Source organism: Crocodylus porosus, unplaced genomic scaffold (assembly GCF_001723895.1).
Source record: "Crocodylus porosus isolate Cpor-Errol unplaced genomic scaffold, CroPor_comp1, whole genome shotgun sequence".
NCBI classification, from domain to species: Eukaryota; Metazoa; Chordata; order Crocodylia; family Crocodylidae; genus Crocodylus; species Crocodylus porosus.
Genome location: NW_017728915.1, coordinates 39,178,094 through 39,197,611, shown reverse-complemented (window position 1 = coordinate 39,197,611; position 19,518 = coordinate 39,178,094). Strand labels below are relative to the sequence as shown.

The following is a 19,518-nucleotide window of genomic DNA, read 5'->3' as shown; positions in this document are numbered from 1 at the left end:
CCCTTTGCCCAGTGATCTGGGAATTTGCAAACTCCTCCTCAGATGACCAGGGTTCCTGTCATTGCTTGGGTACCATTCACCTGGAAATCGGACTTTCCCTAGGTTTGCCTAGGCTGCAGTCGCCCTGTTGTGTTGAGGCAAGGCCTGTTTAGAGACAGACCTTCAAGTGCCACTTCCTATCCTTAACAGGAGCAGCATGGCATAAGACTGCAACAGAAAACAGCTGTAAGGCATGAACACCGAATCCGACTGGGATTCACAAGGTGAATGAAGTTTTGATAAGCTGTCACGTTGTGAAAATAGGTGGGCGTAAGACTAATGGCTGCGTTGTGGAGAAACAGAGCATGGAGGGAGCGATGCCCACAGCTCAATTTATCCATTGAGATCTTGTGATGGAAAAGGTCGGGAGCACGAATCTTTGTGAGGCAGTAGATAAGTGCAAATGTGAGTCAGAGACTGAAGTAAAAGGGTCAACCTAGCAAAATTACTGGGACTCTGTGGAACGTAAGACTGGAAAGAGCATATTGCTCTGCAGTCGGGAATGGACAAGGTCACTGAAAATGTCTCCTAATTAGCCATGGTGGTTGGGCTGGTTACTTATACTCATTGCACTGACACAGAGAAATGGTAGGCTAGAGCAGAGCCTTTGCTTTCTAGGGGCTGCTTGTGTCTGCACATGGTTCATGTCAACACCAGAAGAGAGAAATGAGAATGGGTCTTGAGTGGGTGCAGGTACCCCTCGAGGGTCACGGTGGTGAATGCAGTTTCCTCTGGAACATTTTGGAGAGGAGCCACCTTTGGTTGTTTTCCTCTTGTTCATTCACTGCTGTCTTTTGTTCACATACAGTTCTGGGTTTTCATCTGCTGTGGCGTGTGCTGTGCCTGTTTTGCTTCCTGTGAAGTGGCTGGACTTCTTGGAAACTCCTGCTTTCAGTCACTAGCTTGTATAACACGTTCCATCAGTGTGTTCCCTGGGAACTTGATTGGGCTTTTGAGGTTTGAAGGTGCATGTGTATTTGTATTCATTCTGTAGTTCTGTCGCATATTTCTCCTGGTGTAATCATGAGAGTTGCTTTAATCCAACAGATTGGGGGGGGGGGGGGGTGTGTGGACCCTTTACGTTACTTGGTCAGTCTGCTCCATACTTCTATGTTAGATGACATATTTCCACTGAGAGGAGGGGAGGAGTATAGAGATACGGAGATACTGATTTCTCTTGCTCGCTGTGGCTGTTAAATGGGAGCAGAGGCCTGATCACTGTTTCCTTGGACTAAGAATGTTTTGGAATGGTTTACTTGCCTTGCAGGTAACTCTCCTGAAATGACTCAGTCGTCTGCAAAAAATCCCAATTTAGAACCTGTTTTTACTATTGATAGTATAACTCAAAGAGTGAACCTATTTGGTTGTGAGGCTAGAGGGACTATTCTGGAGTCAGAAGCGGGAAGAGCTGTTCTTTAGTGATGGTCCTGATGTAACTTGCTGCTCTGAACTGGGCATTAGCCCTCAAGAAAGGGACTTACACGTGGACAAAAATGACTAGGGTGGAAAAATATTCTTAGAGTCTTGTTCTTGGGCATGTGCTGAGCTTCTGGGACCTTGTAGCAAAATAAGTTTCTCCCCTCTTCCCCTCCCCTTTTTTTTTTAAAGATGAGCAAACTTGTCTTGTGGATTTGCAGATATTTATTGCTTTGCTTTTTCCCCAGGAGCACTGCTTCTCCCCTTGTCTAAATTTCTACAGAATATTATCAGTGAAAGTATTTGGGTTGCTTATGTGCATTTTGGGTGTTGCATAAGGGTGCCCAAGCAGTCTTCTTGAACTCTTGTTAATGCATCTGTACAGGGCTTGGAAACCCCAGATTTCACATCCTTTCATCAAATTTCATACCTGGGAGAGATGGTTCCTTCCAGTTCATGTTGCTGCTGTAAAACTGGTTGATGGACTTGACTTGCTTTTCTTGCATCCCTTGTCACTAACTTGCTTTTGTGAACTGGCCTGAGAGAGAAATATTGGCTTCCAGTTTTCTTTTTGTTAATGTCTTTGTTTTGGAGAGTGGGAGGGGTTAAATGGTTAACGCAAGAAGGATATGATGACACCAAGCCTTCCCTGGCTGTTGGGGCTTTTCAGCATAGCTTCTCTTAGCCAACGCATTTGGGGTGAACCTCAGCGCTGAATCTTTTTGCTTACTCTTGGAAGTCTTGTGAAAGGCTTTCTTCTGTTTATTCTAGTAAATATCTCCTAAAGTGACTAGTTAGCCTCTTAGGAGCTTGGGGGAGACCTTGCAATAAGGGCTGCATCTTTTCTACCACTTCGGGTTATTGTCAGTGTCTGTCAGACTTTCTCCAATTGTGGGGATTGGTTCCTGGGGTCACTGCTTTTCTGCTGCCCTGAGCACATTGGTTCAGCACATTTGGTTCTGATTTTATACGCCCCAGTGATCTTTCTGTATTATGCTCACACTTGTGTATTCAAGATATGTAACAATACCCAGGCTTTAAAAGCACCCAGGCCTTGATCTGCCCTAGCTTTTAAAGCTGATTTCAGGATAAGCAAAGCTTGTGAATGAACAGAGAATCATTCCAAAAGGTCAGAGGTGTACGTTAGGGATATGAAGTTGGTTGAAGAAATCTGTAGAATGGTTTTTGCATCGTTCTTCTTAACGTGCTCTTGTATAAACCTAAATGTTTGGAAGTCTAATAGGAAAAAAAACCCCAAACACGCCTGAGCTGTGATTTATACTTTGTATGGCATTGTTCTGTTTTGAAGCATCCAGTGCTGTGTATGCATTTTGCCTTATATAGCTAACTGACTATTTTCCTTCCCAGAGGAGAGTCATTTATGAGAGAATCTGCTAACGGAAAGCAAATAAGTGGATGTTTTTAGTTTTATTAACGTTGGGCGTAAGTCTTGGGGTATATCCACGATGCCAAATTAGCCTTTTGCTTTTCCAGGCATTTATCCTGCCCCTACTTTCTCTCTCTACACACAAGGCTCCAGTATCCCTTCCTTTGCCTTTAGGATCCATGCTTCTTTGCACGGCTGGAGGGAGGTGTGAGTTAAAGCCAGAGCTGTACTTTGGTTTGGAGCTAATCTCCTTTACAAATTCAGAATTCGTCACCTGAAAAACATCCTTAAAAAGGTGCGGTGCAAGAATGGTTAATACAAAGCCTCATCTTTTCTAATTGGTGATTTGCTCTTCAAATTAAAAGGATATGCCAGCTTTCCCAACCATCACAGTTCTGTCTGAATTTACTTACTGTTCCCACTAACACTGAAGATTATTGTAACTGAACCAGATTGGAGGAGAAGTGTCTCTTTTTGCAGCTGAGTGGGTCTAATGCCACTTTGAACACAGGTTTCCCTGGTGTTTGGAGACTTCTTGCTGTGATGGGGAAGAAAATATTTTTAAAGATAGGAAAATGTGATTGTAAAATTGCAGAATTGGTAGAGGGATTTGGGGACAGGTGTGGCCTATTTTCGGCTATCTGGGAAAGATTAATTACATTTCAGTTGCTGATGTCCCAGTAACTGTCGTGAAACCCATTTCTTGTTCCCATCCCTGACAATGGGCTCTCGAAGCCAGAAGTCATTGGAGTAGATGCTAACCTGATGACTGGTTTGCATCGGGTGTATATTTATTTGGTTTCCTTTGTGCGTTTGGTTATGTTTTTAAGTAAAGTTAAAATTAACAGTACACTTTTTTTAGTATTTACATGAACTAATTTTAGTGTTCTCTTTCAGAATACAGGTTTGCTTTGGGACACACTTCTGTTGGATTTAATACCTGCCCTGCTAGCAACAACTTTCAGCTATGGAATCGGTAAATATTTGGGTTACTTGCTTTTTGTCCAGTGCACTTTCTTTTGTCTAGTGTTACCTGGATTCTGTATACAAGTACTAAAGCAGGCATGGTGGCCATTTTTCATTTGCCTCTGATCTTTGTATAAGGAAAGTGGATGTTGTAAACCTTGCGTTTGGTAAGGTGAACTGGTTTAGATTTTAAGGCTTGCCTGTCTTTTATTAGAAATATCTCTTAATTCCAAATGCAACCAGGTTTTCTTTACAAATAAATACTAAAACCGGTGATTTGTGTTTGTACTGTCTAGCACTGGTTTGTGTAGCTTCATTAAAGGTCATAGACCTTCCTGGTGTATGTGGCTGTACCCTGTGTAAGGATGTGGAGTACTTTCAATTTTAATATGAAATGGGTCATGGGCATTTAGTGTATCCCTTATTCCCAAAAAGTACCTTTTTAAAGAGACCGAATTAAAAATGCAGCTTGTCTCTCTTCCATCTGTTTGTGGTAATTAATGCAACTGCAACTAGTAGGGGTTAGACTTCAGTATTCTTTTTGCCCAAAATTAGTGAATTAAATCTTTGTAATATTACTGCTATTCATGCAAGCTGTTAAGGACTCGCATCATTGTAATACACTAGCTGTGGAAACTGATAGATTCTTTTTTATACATAAGCTATTTGTTGGAGTGACTGAGTGTGGAGTATGTGTGAATAAGGTTAATTTGAGATGGATTATGGGGGAGACCATGGACTGCAAAAAGCAAAATGCTAGTAGCCTAACTAGTGGAGAAGAACTTGCATCTCTGCTCTTTCCCTAGTACTGGCAATTCCAAAGAGCAGAAGCAGCCATTGTATATCCTCATAGAAAACTGGTTTTCCCGTTTTCTTATGGTGCAAGCCATCAGCTTCTAGCTGGGGAGAGTTGTGGGCAGATCATTCAGGGATGAATGTTGAGGTCCTAAAATACTCTGAAGGATGTGCAATAAATAACCTAAAGGGAGTGTTCTGGTTCTGTCGTGGGGTTCTAGATGCTTGATTGACTTGTGCTTTATGCAGCAGTGAAATGGTTGTAATTTAGTTATCATTGTATGCTCATTGCTTTTAATAAAGGTGACTAATTCCCTGATAAATAGAGATCCTGCTGAATCAGGTGGCTTGATATACAAGTTTATGGGATTGATTTTTCTCGTTTGGATTTGGAAAACAAAGCCTATTCTACTAAGTATGCCCCTGTTAATATTCAAGTATTTGGATTTAAACTAGATGCTCTTTCACTTTCCCTTAGTGGGTATAAATAATAATAAAAACCTTGCGTGGTGAAAGGGAGCACAAGCCAGGCATCAACAGCTCTCCCCTGCTACAGCCTAGCAGTTAGTGTGATGGAGGAGGGGAGCCCTTGGTGTGGTGTGCAGGAAAGACGGATCTCTTTAATGGGCTGTCAGTTCAGACTTCTCTGTGGCATCATGCAACCTCCACAGCAGATGTAAAGCTCAGTGTTCGTTAACAAACTGGACTTCAGAATTAGATACGAGTAATGGTGATTTGCCTTATTCATCTAGACTGTGAAGTAAGTAGCGCACAAGGCTGTGTTTTTACTTGGATTTGCTCTCTTTCAACTACAAGAAACTGTTCATGGACGTATCGGCATATACTTGTACTGTACTTGAGATGGAGTGTGAGTTGTATGAGCTAGTATAAGATCTTGTTGTCAATTATACTTATTTTGTGTATTGTGCATATGCTGTGGAAAGTGGAGATTTTTTTTTTTTCTGTTTATGATGGCACCTAACGTGTTTTGGGTTAGGGCTTCTTGGGCTTTCCAGTGCTGCAAGAAGAGGCGCTCATGGCCAGAGGATGTTTTCCATCAATATACAGGTCTCTTATCTCAGCAACTTTGTGATATCACAGTTTCTAAATTGGTCCTGGATTGAATGTTGCCTCTTTGGTCCATCACCATTTGGAGAGATTTGGAGCAAAGGAGAATTTTAAAAATACGAGGCAAAAAGGCAAAAAAAATGCTGACTGTTAGATCTAGTGTATGTTGAAATAGCCTCTGTAGAAATGGGCTAGTAGGCTCTCCATGCTGGTGAGGAGGTCATGGTTTACATGGTCATAACAGTTTATCACATGAATATCACTAACATGTGTGTGTACGTGTACACTATCTCCCAAGAAACCCAGGGTGTGAATGAGATTTGGCACCAGCCTGAATGGCTGGCTGACGCTTTGAAACGAGCAGTTTAATGCATTGTCTGACTCCATGGAGGGCATTGGCCCTCTGCGTCGAAGCCTTTGAGATATATTTTGGTCTTATTACTGGAAACCCAGATAGGCAGGTGGCATCATAGCAGTTGGCTATTGTAGGAAGATTGCATCTCAGCCAAAAGTGCTTGTCTTTTGTCTGTGAATGTGTGACCATCAGGATGAATTAGCATGTACTTGAGTGAAAATGCAGGGGCCAAAAAATAAATAAATTCGTCCTTTAGTTTATAGCAAAGTTTTGCTGAGCAGCCTTGGTCACTACAAAGGCCCCTGGATTTAATTTAGCGGGCACTCCACAAGTGACCTAAACAATCTGGATGATGGTAGCAACGTCCTACCATCGCACCTGGTTTCTGAAGGTGGCGGAGCTACGAGCAGAGTGGGAGTGGGGCGCTGAGGGTCTGTTGTCTGCCAGGCACCAAGAAACTCCCTTCCCCAAAATCCCAGAATGGCCATGAATCTTATCACTTTGGTCAAAGTACAAAACTCACCTTTGCTGTCCTGTAGTAAGTAGTAAAGAAAACAGAACTGGTCTAAATGAATGGGAAGGGGAGAGCTGAGGGAACAACCTAAGAAACTAGCTTCAGACATTTTGAATTTATGTAATTCTGCAAGACGCCCTTACCCTGGTAACGCGTCTAGGATACATGGATTTTTTTTTTTCCCCTTGCCAAGCTGTTTAAAGCATTTGTTCTTAACAAGTTAGCTGGATCCTGTTATGAGGTTTTTTTGCAGAAAGAATCTGCCACAATACACTGAGCTAATTCTCCAGGATTCAGTGATTTGAATGTTTCTGTATCATGAAACTCTAGTGTAAGAGCTGACAGCTGGTATAATTCTCACTTCCCTAACATCTTCATTAGAGAAGCAGAGAGGTCAGGGCTTTCTCAGAGTGGCAGAGAGACTGAAATGGCTTTTGATGGTGGTTTTGGCACTAGTATTTCACCAAGTTCGTGATGAACATGTAGGTGTAAGATTAAAAGGATGAATAAAGTAGTGCTGCTAAACAGAATTGCTTTTCAGAGCTCGAGTTCTGCCTTGTTCTGACCTCCTGAGAAGGATACAATTGTAGAGCTGAGGCCCATAGTGAAAAGGCAATTTCAATACATGCTTCCAGAATTAAATTGTCTTCTGAAAGCCATGTTACAATAAAGGCAGGATTGTTTAAGCAAAAAGCAGTCTGATTTTTTGGATACCTTTTTTTTATTAACTATGTTAACCTGATTGACATTAGCATTTAAATATTTCCTGCTTTTTGGGGAAATAAGATGCTAGATTTCTACAAATATTGGAAAGAAACTATAGCTTGTTTTTATTAAGCTGTTTTTCTGATGTCTATGAAACCTTGGCCTTTTTTTTCTATTCCCTTCCCTTTCAGATTTCTATATCCATATTAATATCCATTGGGAATACACTATCACCTCAAAAGTTTAGATAACTGACCACCATCCTCAGAAAAATAAGTAGTTAATACAGCGATGATTCATCCTGTTTTAGAACAGTTGTCAAACGATTTTCTGTTTTTAACATAGCCATTGCAGGCAAGCTGACCATGGGAGGTTTTTACATAATGTGGAATGATAAAGCAGAAATGTGTTTTGAGGTAGAGCTTTGTCTATAAATCATGGTGAGACTGATGTTAAAGGTGAGAGGCCTGGGAAACCAGGTGCAAGTGGAAATGCTAGTCTGACATAGAGCTGGTTAAAGAAGCAGAATGGTTTGGTTAAAATATACTCTTGTACTCCTCACGTGTTTTGAAATGGTGACATCCTTTCTGTGCAAAAAATACTGTTTTTAAAAAAACCACAACACACAAAAAAACCCTGCAAAACAATTATATAGTTCCCCATGTTTTTGGTTTTTTGTTTTCTGTGCGTTTAAAGAGCATTTCAAATGACCTCTGTGCAGACTGGCCTCTTTCTCAGTGTGTGATGTAGGCTATGCAAAAGATGGTAGCCAGATGGAAGGGGACAGGAGTCTCTTTATTTCCTATGGAGTGAATGTATAGTTTGTGGCACCATAAACACGTTATCTGCAGGAATGTGAGATGGCTATTGTGAAGGTCAGCCCTAGCAAATATCATTAAAGTCTACACGACAGTGTGTGTGCTGAGATGCATTGCAGACGATTTCACAAATATCATCTGCAACATTTTACTTGGATTATTTGCTGTATCCCACTTCTATTAAAGTCTGTCTGTCTTGCTGTGAATCTGACTAATGGTTCAGGGTCCAAAGGGACAGAAACATTGAAATTTGGTATTTGAAGACCAACAGTACTTTTTCTAGATGTAACAAAAATAAAAATCCTATTTTTACATGAATATGCCAAAATCTCCCAGAGTTGGAAGTGCGCCTCTTTGTCCTGTTAGGGATTAAAAGGAAGATTCCCAGCTTTCTGTTTAAAGCCCCTTTAGGTTACACGTGTAGCTTTAGCTTGGGCACTTTCTGATTTAAGTGCTTAAAACTCGACTTCCATGCTTCGTGAAAATTGTAAAGGTATTAAAAAAAGAAAAAAAAAAATCTGAGCATAGCAACTGCTGCAGACCCTGCAGGGAGGAGAGCCCCTTGACTGCCTGGCCAAGACTTGAAGCAGGCAAGTGTCCAACCAGTTTGTTCAACTTCACTAAAACATTCACTACAAAGCTTCATCATGCACGTCAGCCCAGCTCAGCCCTTCCTTCGCTGCAGAGTTGGAGCTTCACAGGAAACTCCTGTGCCAAATGGTATAGCTTGGGGAAGTCGAAATCACTTTCCGGCAGAATATTCAGCGGCTCTTCACAACTAGAGGACTGTTACAAAGCCAGATGTCATTTCCCCCCTCCCCTTCCAGTTTGTGTTACAGAGCCATCAAAATGCCACCCCCTAAACCCCAGACCTTTCTGTATATATTTATTTGGTGGTTGGGGAGTGGGGGAAATGCTGCTTAAACTCCGATTCTGGATAAATTTTATTTTCCTAAGGAGTTGGGAAGGCTCAGACTACAACAATCCTCTTTCAAGTTGGCAGACTTTTGATTTAGGATTTTGTAGCTTGACATCAGCTGACACCTTCCAGATTTGCAAATTGCTGCTTTTGAGAACAAGGCCAGTGATCCCAGCAAAAAAAAGTAGAGCAGGCAGAATGTACTGGAACCTGCTTCCTGTCCCCGCAGCTAGTCCAGTCTGCTTTTTGTCGGGGAAATTCCTGCACTTCATCTAGGCCTTAAATGACACGCGATTACGCACCATTTCGTCTAAGGATTTTATCGCTAAATTAGTATAGTGGCCAGTTACAGCTTTCATTATTACACAATGCTGCTTTTAGGTGGAGCCGTCTCCGAAAGTAAAACATGCCTTGGGGCATTTTATGATCACAGTGTATTTCTGCACACCACCATGTTACTGAAAAAGTAGCAGTAGGTCTTGCTGCAGTTGCTTTATTTACCTGGTAACATCTCGACACCTATCCCCTTGTATCAAATCTAGGAGTCCAAATTTCTGGGAGCAGAGGCCACCCCTTTGTGCTCTTCCACGTGGCCTGCGCTCCCTTTAGGGGCTGTACGAGATATGGTGGGAGGATTGCACCAGATGTCTGAGGCAGCTTGTTTGTTGAATGTACACCCCGTTTTATGATTCGGTGCAAGTGATGAACTTGGCACCGTGTGAAGCGTGCAGTCCGTTCCTGCCCAACAATTTACAAACTGAAGGCATGCTGCTGTATACCTTGGAGGAAGGAGGTGGTGGCTTTTTTCCAGTCTTTCATTCCTCTTGAATAATAAGGGAGTGGAGAGGTGGCAGAGTGCAGCTGAGTATGGGCCTTGTGGAAGAGTTGGGTATTTGGGAAGGATTTGATGGGTGAAGCCTGTAGGAGATTTTTTTTCACATTTGAGAGGCATTACAAGGAAACTGTTCTCTGCTCTCCCAAACAATGATACTCCCACCAAACTTTAAATTTTACACAGATGCTGCATTCCTAACACCAGGAGATGGCAATAAGCCCAAAGTGTGAATTTGACCACCCTGTCTGTCATCTCGCTTACAAGACTGAAGCGCCTTAACTATTTTAATAACCCAGGGAAGCTGAAATGAGCACCTTAACCATTTCCTCTTCTATCACATGCACATTAATCTATAAATTAATTCATCAGCATTTTATGCTGCTTTTTTGTTTTGTTTTAAAAAAAAATGCTTCCGTTGTTTAGGGTTGAAGCTCTGTAAAGGAGAAATGAGGAAAGTGTCCTGTGAAACACTGCATGCTCTTTTTGTGAGTGTGAATTGACTTCCTGCATTTGTTTGTGGAGCTGCTGCACTTTCATCTGAACGACAGTGGGTTGGTGGAGGCTGATGTGGAATTGCAAGGAAATTGGGCAAGGAGTGCTCAGACTGGTCCCTTGAAATGAAGTCTTGACGTATTAACATCTTTGCACTTTCAGAAAAGGGCTAGAATCTAATTTACAGGACTCCCCTAGCTGAGCACAGCACAAAGATCACTTGATTAAAATCATATTTAACAAGTTAAGGTTTAATTAGTAATGTTACTTTAGGTCACTGGGAGTGGATGAGCTAATTGGGGCTCATCTCTCCAGAGATGGAGTTGGGAAATAGGAGGAGGTGGCTGGAGAATGATCATTTCCTTCCTGGGTGCTCTGCCTAATGCACATCTTCTCTGCTCCCCCTGACTCCCTGAGGGTCTACCCTCTCCTCTCCTCCTCCATCCTGACCTGCATAACACTTCATGCCTGCAGAAATAGGGGTCCCTTCCTACGATGTCTGAAAAGGATTGGGGGAACAATTTTTTCTGCTTGCATGGATGAGATCGGCCAGCAAGTTCTGGAGCCTCTTAAACCCTCTAAATCCTTTAGGAATTCCTTTGCTGCCTGCGAATGGTGCTGTGCTCCTTTGGCACTGGCAAGTCTGCATTTTCCATTCTTGACAAAAGTCTTCATCCTGTTGGTAAGTAGGGGAAAAAACCCCTCGCGTTTAATCATTCACCATATGCCCATCTTGTCTATTGTCTTTGCCATCCGTGGTTGGGAAGGAGGTTCACAACAACATGTGCCAAAGGCTCCTCGTTTTAAGACGCTGCCTTTATTAGGTTCTCGGGGCATCTTGGCACCTCCCGTCTGTGTTTACTTACCTGGTCACCTTCTTTGTAATATCTGAACATTTCCATGTATGCTCCTTCTTTCCTAGCCTCTGGTGCAGTGGTCAGCAGGCTTATTCTTTGTTTGTAATTGCTTGAAAACACTTGAAAGTTTAATGCTGTTTTAAAATAGGGCACATGTGTAAAGCTCAGTGACTTACTGAATTATCCCACGTGTGGACACTTTGTCCTGCAGTGAGTGCACCTTGTTTGTGCTTTGTCTTAACCCACTCTTGTATGGAGACCAGCCCAAAGAGTGATCAAAGGTGGATCTGCCAAGAACTTAGTGAAGGAAAGCTGTGTTGCAGGAGCGAGTGTTGTATTTGCTTTTGAAAGTGAAGTCTGTGATAGTGCTTATCTCTGTGGAAGTTAATTTATAATCCAGGCCAACAGATCTGTTATTCTGGTGGAAAGTAGTTATCGCCGAAGGTCCTTGGGACAGAGAAAGGTGATGTCTGGTTGCTAGGGTCTGTCGCATCCTTCTATGCTTCTGTCAAGACCAAGAACTTAAAACTGGATTTCATGGTCATTGGGAAGGCAGTGAAGCAGGAGGCTGATGGTCAGTCCACATGGTCAGGTATTCTGTGTACTGGTAGGAGCTCTTCAGAGTTGTTGCTCCATTTCTCAGTACAAATTGCAGGGGTCAAACGGAGGTGGTGCAGTGTTGGAAGCGGTGGCCTAGAAGTTTGCCTAGAAGGCAGTATTCCAGCTGCCCATCAATGGAGGGGATGTTTTTGCCCACTCAAGCATCCCGGTGCTCCAGGGGATTCCACAGTTGGCAAGAGTTTTATAGTGAAAACAGCCTTTTTTGAGCTTCCCCCCCTTCATGCTAGCACCACCCAGAATTCTCTTCATGCAGCCTTCAGTTAGTTTTATTCGCCTGCGAGTGTGTTGTTCCACTGCCTTTGGATATTCAGTAAATGCCTGATAGATCTAAAAGCAATGGGTTTTGACCAGTAAAATCCTGAATCGCTTGGGACCTACTGCTGCTGCCATTTTGCCACTGTAGAAGCAGGTGCCTGTCAGGGAGATGCATTCATGGGGGAGAAGGGGACCAGCCTGGAAGATCTTCAGTGGTGGAGTTCTGTCTGATTATTTCCAGCTGCTGTGGATATGTTGCTGGCTAAAGAGGGTTACAGAACATGAATGGTCTAATTCAGTGATTCCCTAACTCTTGGACCACTATCAACCTTGAGAAATGTCTCCCCAAGCATGCCATCTCCTTCTCAGACTCTTACTTGAAAGCACCGTAGTGGTGCATAGTTCCCAAACTAGAGTTGGAGATCTGCTGGTCTCATTTGTGGTTGTTTAGGAACGACCAGGGAGAGTCTGGAGCATTGTGTATAGGATCATAGGAAAGCAGGGCTGGAAGGGACCTCATAAAGTCATCTAGTCTAGCCCCCTGCTCAAGGCAGGATCCTCGCTGACTAGGTCATTCCACCTGCTTTTGCAAGCTTCCAAGGATAGCGACTTCATAATTTCTTTAGGCAGCCTGTTCCAGTGCTTGGCCACCCATGGAGTCCTAAAGTTCCTCCTAATCTCCAACCTAAATTTCCCCTGCTGCAGCTTGAAGTCATTGGTCCTGGTCCTGTCCCCTGCTGCCACAGAGAGAATCCTATCTCCGTCCTCTATAATTGCCCTTCAGGTATTTGAAGACCGTTATCAAATCACTCCTGAGTCTTCTCTTCAGCAGACTAAGTAATCCTAGTTCTTTCAGCCTGTCCTCCTGCTGCTGCTGTTTTTTTAGGTGTATAGCTAAGTGAAATACAATGGAGAAAATGAAGCAAGACTCTGAGTGTGCTTCAGTCCCTTTTGCAAATTGTAGATGAGTCTTAAATTTCCACAACTGTGGACTTTAAAGCCTTTAGAAAGTCACTGATCCAGAGATGGTGCATCTTAGCGATTGGAGGGGCAGAACTCATAATGTTCAGAGAACTTATTCTATGAGGCTCTTCCATGCTTTCACATTGTCCGACTTGTGAGGTTAACCTTAAATCTGAATTTCTTAAGTTTCCAGCATTTGGTTTACCCTCTAGTAAGGCTGAGAAGTGCTATGTGCCTGCAGGCAGGAACTGCACCTAAATGGCGTTTTTCATGTCCACCAGTGTTTTGTGTCCCAAGTCCACCAGTTGATTTAATATTGTGCAAGAATTGGCATAAAAGATGAGCTCTTGCAGAAACAGGAATGTGGGAGAAATGGAGGTGTCAACAAACGCATGGTTGTAACCATGAGTGCAGTTCATGTATCCCCAATGTTTCAGTGACTTTAAATCCGAATGTTCAGCTGTTTAGGCTAACAGCATAAACATTGAGGTCATTATTGAATAGCCCTGGCTGTTTGCTAGCAAAAGTAGACTTACTACTAGCGTCCTTTTAGAAAGACTTCCTTTTTATGTTGCACCATGCAAAGACCATTTTTTTGTTGTTGCGTGTAGTAGTTTTACCTCATTTTTTTGCAGTCTTGCCAATATCCTGTATTTGTGTTTTTACAGGAAATCTTTCAGTGTGTTCTCAGTTCAGCTTAGGTGTTGTAATAGAAACCCATGTCTTAGTCTGAGGTGGGGTAGGAAAAGAGAAAAATCTGAAATGCATTTTTGCTAATGTGGTCGGAGGTGTTTGTTTCAGAACTTGCATTTCCATGGGTTGACTAAGAGTTAAAATGTACTGGTGCTAAGTGGGAGATAATATGTAGGAGTATAGGTGGTTACCATCCTTTTTTTTTTTTCCAACTAGTTTATGAATAATTAACTTCTTCAGACCAAAGGTCAAGTTTCCCCTTTGCTAATACGGTTTTGAAATCTGTTTGTCTGCAACATTTTGATTCTTTCCTTATTGTGAGATTTCCAGCTGCATGACAGGCAGGTGTAGAGGGTCACTTTAACAAATGACCGGTGGCAGATAAATGGCTTGTTACTAACAAAGCAAATTCAAAACCCAGCAGGATGACAAAATGCTTGGTGTTGTGCTTTCTCAGCAGCTGGGGTAGGCAGCCTGGACTCTCCTCTTAGTCACTCTTTCAAACCAGTGGCTAGCCAATATTTGTAATAAAAGCTATGTCTTGCCTGCCTTGGTTTTTTTCCTCCAGTTTCTATTAGCACCTTTACTACACCAATCTAAAATGAGATCTCTTCCTTGCTACACACTCAAAGTGTTGGAGGAAATCCCTGATTTCTCTAGTATGCTTCTGGTCCTGCAGGCCTGAATTTCCCTCCCTGTGCCAATTTCTTGGTTGTGGTCTTTTAAAGATGTATTTAAAAGGAGTAGTTACAGATGCATATAAAATCTGTTGCTTACATTGGTGATGAGAAAACATTGATTGCCCTGTGATAACTTCAGAAACTGCTCTGTGGATTTGGCTGGAAGCAGGTTGGCTTGTCTTCCCCTGTAGCCTTGCTGATGAAACTTCCACTAGAAATGAAAAAACCCCAAATATTGCATCAGCGTGTTGTGCGCTTTGTAAGCTTCTGTGCTTTCGTTTGGATGAAGGTGAGGTCTGACTCCTTTTCAGTCAAACTTCTGTTGTTTTGGGGCAAACTCCAAATGAAATACTGGACATATTCCCAAAGAGAAGCTTTCACTGGATTGTGGGATTGGTTCTTTGGGTCTGCCTGCACAGGAACAGGGATTGGCAGCGTCTTCCTACTGCTGGGGAGACTTCTGAGCTTTTTTCAGGATTTTTTTTTTTACACTTATTTGTACTTGCAAAATAGCACCAAAGCACTAAGACACTCCTGTGTAAGCTCAGAGCATGATGAGCATGAGGATTAATTAGATCGTTAAGACCAATAACTAGAGCAATGAAGTGTATGTAATAGCAACTTCGAATTCCAGTGATGTGTTCATAAAGTACTGTATAATATGCATGCCTTGGCTGGAACAACTGTTTCCTAACTCCATAGACTCAGAGGCCTTTTAATAAACTCCAGTCAGCGTATTAAACACACAGGCTGTACAAACGCTGAGGGGTTTACACAGTTAAAATAATTCTCTACAAAGCAGTTTGCTGCTGGTTGGTGTTCGGAGGCAGTTGGTATGGTCTTACTGGCAGAGGCAGGAGAAGTTTGGAAATGTATAGCTTCTAGACTAAGGGTCAGCATCCTACAGCTGGCCAAGTGATATAGTTTGAAATCCAGCCCACGGAGTTGGGATTGTGGTGGGGGGAAGCAGTGGCCTCCCTCTGGCCCAAACTCTGTTAATTTGGTCTGCCATTCCTAACAGGCTGCTGACCCCTGTTTTTAGATTACAGCAAAATCTTGGAAACCAAACCAGAGTAGAAGTTTTCCTACTTCATTCCTGTTGAGTTGCCTTTTACCATTTCTCTGATTATTTTTGCTGTTTGAAAACAAGCATTCTAGATTTTGAAAGGGCAGAAATGAAGTTTTCTCGTTTCAGAGTTCATGAAGATGTGAAATTTGTAATTGGGTATTTAGTGTTGTATCTTCTACATGTCCAAGGTTTACAATGGAAATGAGGCTCCTGGGTTTTCTATGAGCAAGGCTTTCCACACCAGGATCCTAGTATCTTCCTCCCATCTCATGAGGTTCTAGCCAGGGCCGCATTGCCATGTAGCAGTACGATGGCTGTTAAACCCTGCTTGAGACATCCAGGTGTAGACATCCAGTTCTGTTGTAGGGTAGGCAGTTCCTGAACCAGAAGCTGCACAGTCCAAGCCCTGATGTCATTGTGGAACTGAACTGAGTTCAGATATTTAAAAGGCTGTTGATAAATCTAAGTTTGTTAGCATATATACAGTAGTCCAACGTGGTATGAGCCTTATTGATCATTAAGGAATTTATCAATAGCTTCAGTGCATGCACTGGCCCTCCTTCCCTGGTTTCACAAGGTTGTCTGTCTGTCCGTTGTTGTTGTTGTTGTTTTTAATGCTCTGGTTCGAATCCTAATTGTTTTGTTAAACTTTTCTCTTTAGTGTACATTGTGGTTTTGGACTCCAGCCTTCTTATGCTGGCAGAAGTTCTCATCTGAAAGAAACAGCAGATCTTTTGGGGTTCAGAGTGGGGAAAGACCTTGTAGTGGAGGAAATGCAAACCAAAATGCAGTGAGTTGTGGTATGCGAACAGAGCGCTTTCAGCAGAGCAACCCCAAGTCTTCGTGTTTATATACAGCTATATTCATAGTGGTGTTTTTCATAATAATAGTGAGATGTTAGCTTCTCTTCTTGAGTTTATTATTGCCTCTGAGGCAGCTAAACTTTAAAAACTTTTATTTGGTATTTGTCACCTACAGTGGTTGAAATTTGAAATGAGTGGATTGCTGAAATAATTAGATCTAGGCCTTTTAATTTGCCATCGTCTCACAGAGACTAGAAGCAAATACCAGGTGAGTTTTTAACATGCCTTTTAGCATGGATAGATCTTCCCAGTGGTTATGGACCCGTGTCCCAAGGACACACCTTAAAAGATCTTTGAGCACCTGGTGAAATTCTCCCATGCCCATTGTGTGCATGTTCCTACAGAAAGGCACCAGCGGGTTTCTGTGAAGCCTTTTGACTGGAAAACGTGCGTTTCTTTCATTGCAGCAGCATTGCGCAGCTGTCACTATGGAGGTTCTTGAAAGCTTTTCTTTCCTTCTCTCTTCCCAGATTTTTCAGAGAATGAAATATAATAGATTTAATCTCCATCAAAGCAGCAACATCTGCTTCTAAATTGGAAAGGTGTCTGGGCCCTTAAGAGGCTTATCATTTCCTGGCTCTCTTGGATTGCAATAAATGAGACCTGGAGTGACAATTTATGACAGAGATCTAAAGAGAGCTTACAAGAGATGCGATCCCAGCTAATTGGACAGGGGAGACTACCTGATGTGAGTACACCCCCAGAATGCCTGCTCTTGCATTCCCCAGTGCCTTTCCTTACTGGTACTAGTATGAATCCCAAGTCCCTTCATGAGTCCTTGCCTTTTGTGAAGAAGGTGATAACACGGACTAACCCTCCTTACCCGGGCTCCTGCTCATGGATGTCTGCATGAGAGGAGTTGGCTAATGGGACCACGTTGAGTCACATGAGTTTCTGGGGACCTAAGACCAGTCAAGATGACAAGTGTTACGTGGGGATATTGTTTGACATTTTGGGCAAATGCAGAATAAAATGCAAAAAACCAAGGGGTAGGGGCAATTCATGAGACTGCACACTGCTTTCTAGAGAAGAAGACTATAGATAGCTTGACTTGAAGGTCTATAGGAAAGAGGCTTGCCTCCAGAAATCTCTGGCATGAGGCATGGCTTCAAGGAAGTGTAGGAAAGCCTATACCTCTTACAACCAGCTTCTGCAGGAAAACAGTCGTCAGAGGGAATAGAACCAGCATGGCCCTGTATTGCTACTTGTATGAACCTGTGCAGTTTGGGGGAAGAGAAGATGGTCCAACGTAGCCTTCTAGGCCCATCAAGACGGCTGGTTTTCGTGTTGCGAATCTTCTCAGTCTGATTCCATGCAGCCCCAGCACACTCGGTTACTAGAAAATTTCTTGATGTCACAGGAGGAAGAAGCCCTCTTCCTGAATAATCTCTCAGTACTTCTCCCCTTATCGTTTTACAGAAGAGCATCCCTCTTTAGTCCTCCTTACCCCTTCCCTCCCGCGGAAGAGGTTGTTTGAATTTATCAGAAGTATTACCATGGGGCCCAACTTGGTGGTCTGTTGGAAAGAAATGATACAGCCTAGCCTTCCCCTGCTAATACAATTTCTTCATCTTATTGTGCCACCTTGGCATTTTTTATGCAGTAATTAGGTGACTTTTATCTCCTTGGCCTAATCCTGGACCAAGTAGGGCTATCTAATTCTGAAACCCAGGGGTTGATTTATGAGTTGTATACAAGTGATTTAAGTAATGTTTGTCAGTCTCTTGTATTTCTATAATGTGGCCCCTCCCGGGACCAGGCATGTTCTTGGACACATTCCCAAACCAAACCAGCCATGAAGGAAAAGGGCGGTGGGAGCCTTTTGCCACCTTCCTGCAGGAAGACATGACCTTGGTCCAAGAGCCTCTACTCCAGAAACCTTACAGTGGATTATTTCCAGAGATGAGGAGGTGGCTGCAGAAGGAGCCAGGAAGGCTGGTGCGATTGAGCTGCGCTGTCTGCCGCAGCGGAGGAGGAACACCCCTTCCCTTTCCACATGGGACCTGGGGGCAGAGATTGAACCTGCTGCGTATGGATGAATTGCAAATCAGGTAGCTTTTTTAAATCTGTACCCAGGGCATTATTGCATAACCATGTAGCTGGATGTTGTTTCTTTATAGGGAAGGGTTTAATGATGTATTCTGTAGATTACCATGTTTTGATATTTGTATCCTTTCTCTCTAGTTTGGAACTACAGTATAAGCATTTTTCCAGGATGAAAGCTGACTCCATTCAGAGCACCAGACTTCATGCAATACCATGTAATGTAGCATTGTGAGGTGTTGGCTAGATTTTTTTTCAGTTTACTGTACATATATTCCTGTATCCTGTCTCAGAAATAGCTGTACCTTTTTACTTGCAAGCATTTTTTGCTGAAAAAAATAAATCTGTGTCCTTTTGGAGAATTGTCCTTGTTTTCTGGGGTTTTTTAAGCGTACGTTTGCTAAAGGAATATTGATGTTGTTGGGTGGGTGAGATCATTAACTTTACAATATTGTAAAAAGACATAACAGGACTTTGGTTCCTCCGTTGTTCCTGAAAGAAGTGTGGCTATAAATCCAACTGTGTTGTCACAGCTGTTTGTCTTGTATGGCAAAGCACCGGCATTTGAATTGTGACACTCCTACGAGAGAGGTGGACCGCTTGGGAAAACTGTCCACCTGTTTGGAGACAGCAGCAAAAGGATCCAAGTTGAGGGATGTCTTTTTGGAAAAGCAGCTGCAGGCTCAGGAAAAAAAAATGAATTTTTTTTTGAAGAAAAGGCCTAGCAGACTAAGTTTAAAGCATAATTTCAGGAGTTCTTCATTGGTTTCCAAGTGTGACAAAGGAGAAAATGCAACAAATAATAATCTCAGTGTGCTCTTACGTAATGTTGATTTTTCTTTCAAGTGTAATTAGGGTGAGCCAAGCCCTTTGACATGTTAAGGTACAAAGATTACAAATAGTGTGTTGTATTTAGCACTTGTCTTCAACTCTTGATCTGGTTATAGTCTAAAAATCTTGGCGTCGTGAAGTAAATGAAATGTGTGGAAATGGCTAGTGGTCACTCTGACTCGGTGCGCAGGACTAAATTGGCTATTGTCTCAGTTGAGCAGCAGGCTCCATTTGGCTGCATTTTTTTCCTTTCCAGCTGCAGCACAATGTTAGATTTTTACATATCCCCCTGGTTCTGCATCCGGATCTGTAGCGCAGTCAAGAGGACACAGAT

At 42.6% G+C, this 19,518-nt stretch overlaps 1 protein-coding gene across 1 annotated transcript in view; it reads left to right on the top strand.

The window, feature by feature from the left end:
- Positions 1-243: 243 nt before the first annotated feature.
- Positions 244-19,518, top strand: part of ANKRD11 (ankyrin repeat domain 11) — a 159,942-nt gene continuing 140,667 nt past the window's right edge. The window contains exons 1-2 of the mRNA XM_019536046.1: positions 244-263; positions 3,740-3,818. The gene's annotated coding sequence lies outside the window, so the exon portion shown is untranslated. The remainder of the gene's footprint in view (positions 264-3,739; positions 3,819-19,518) is intronic.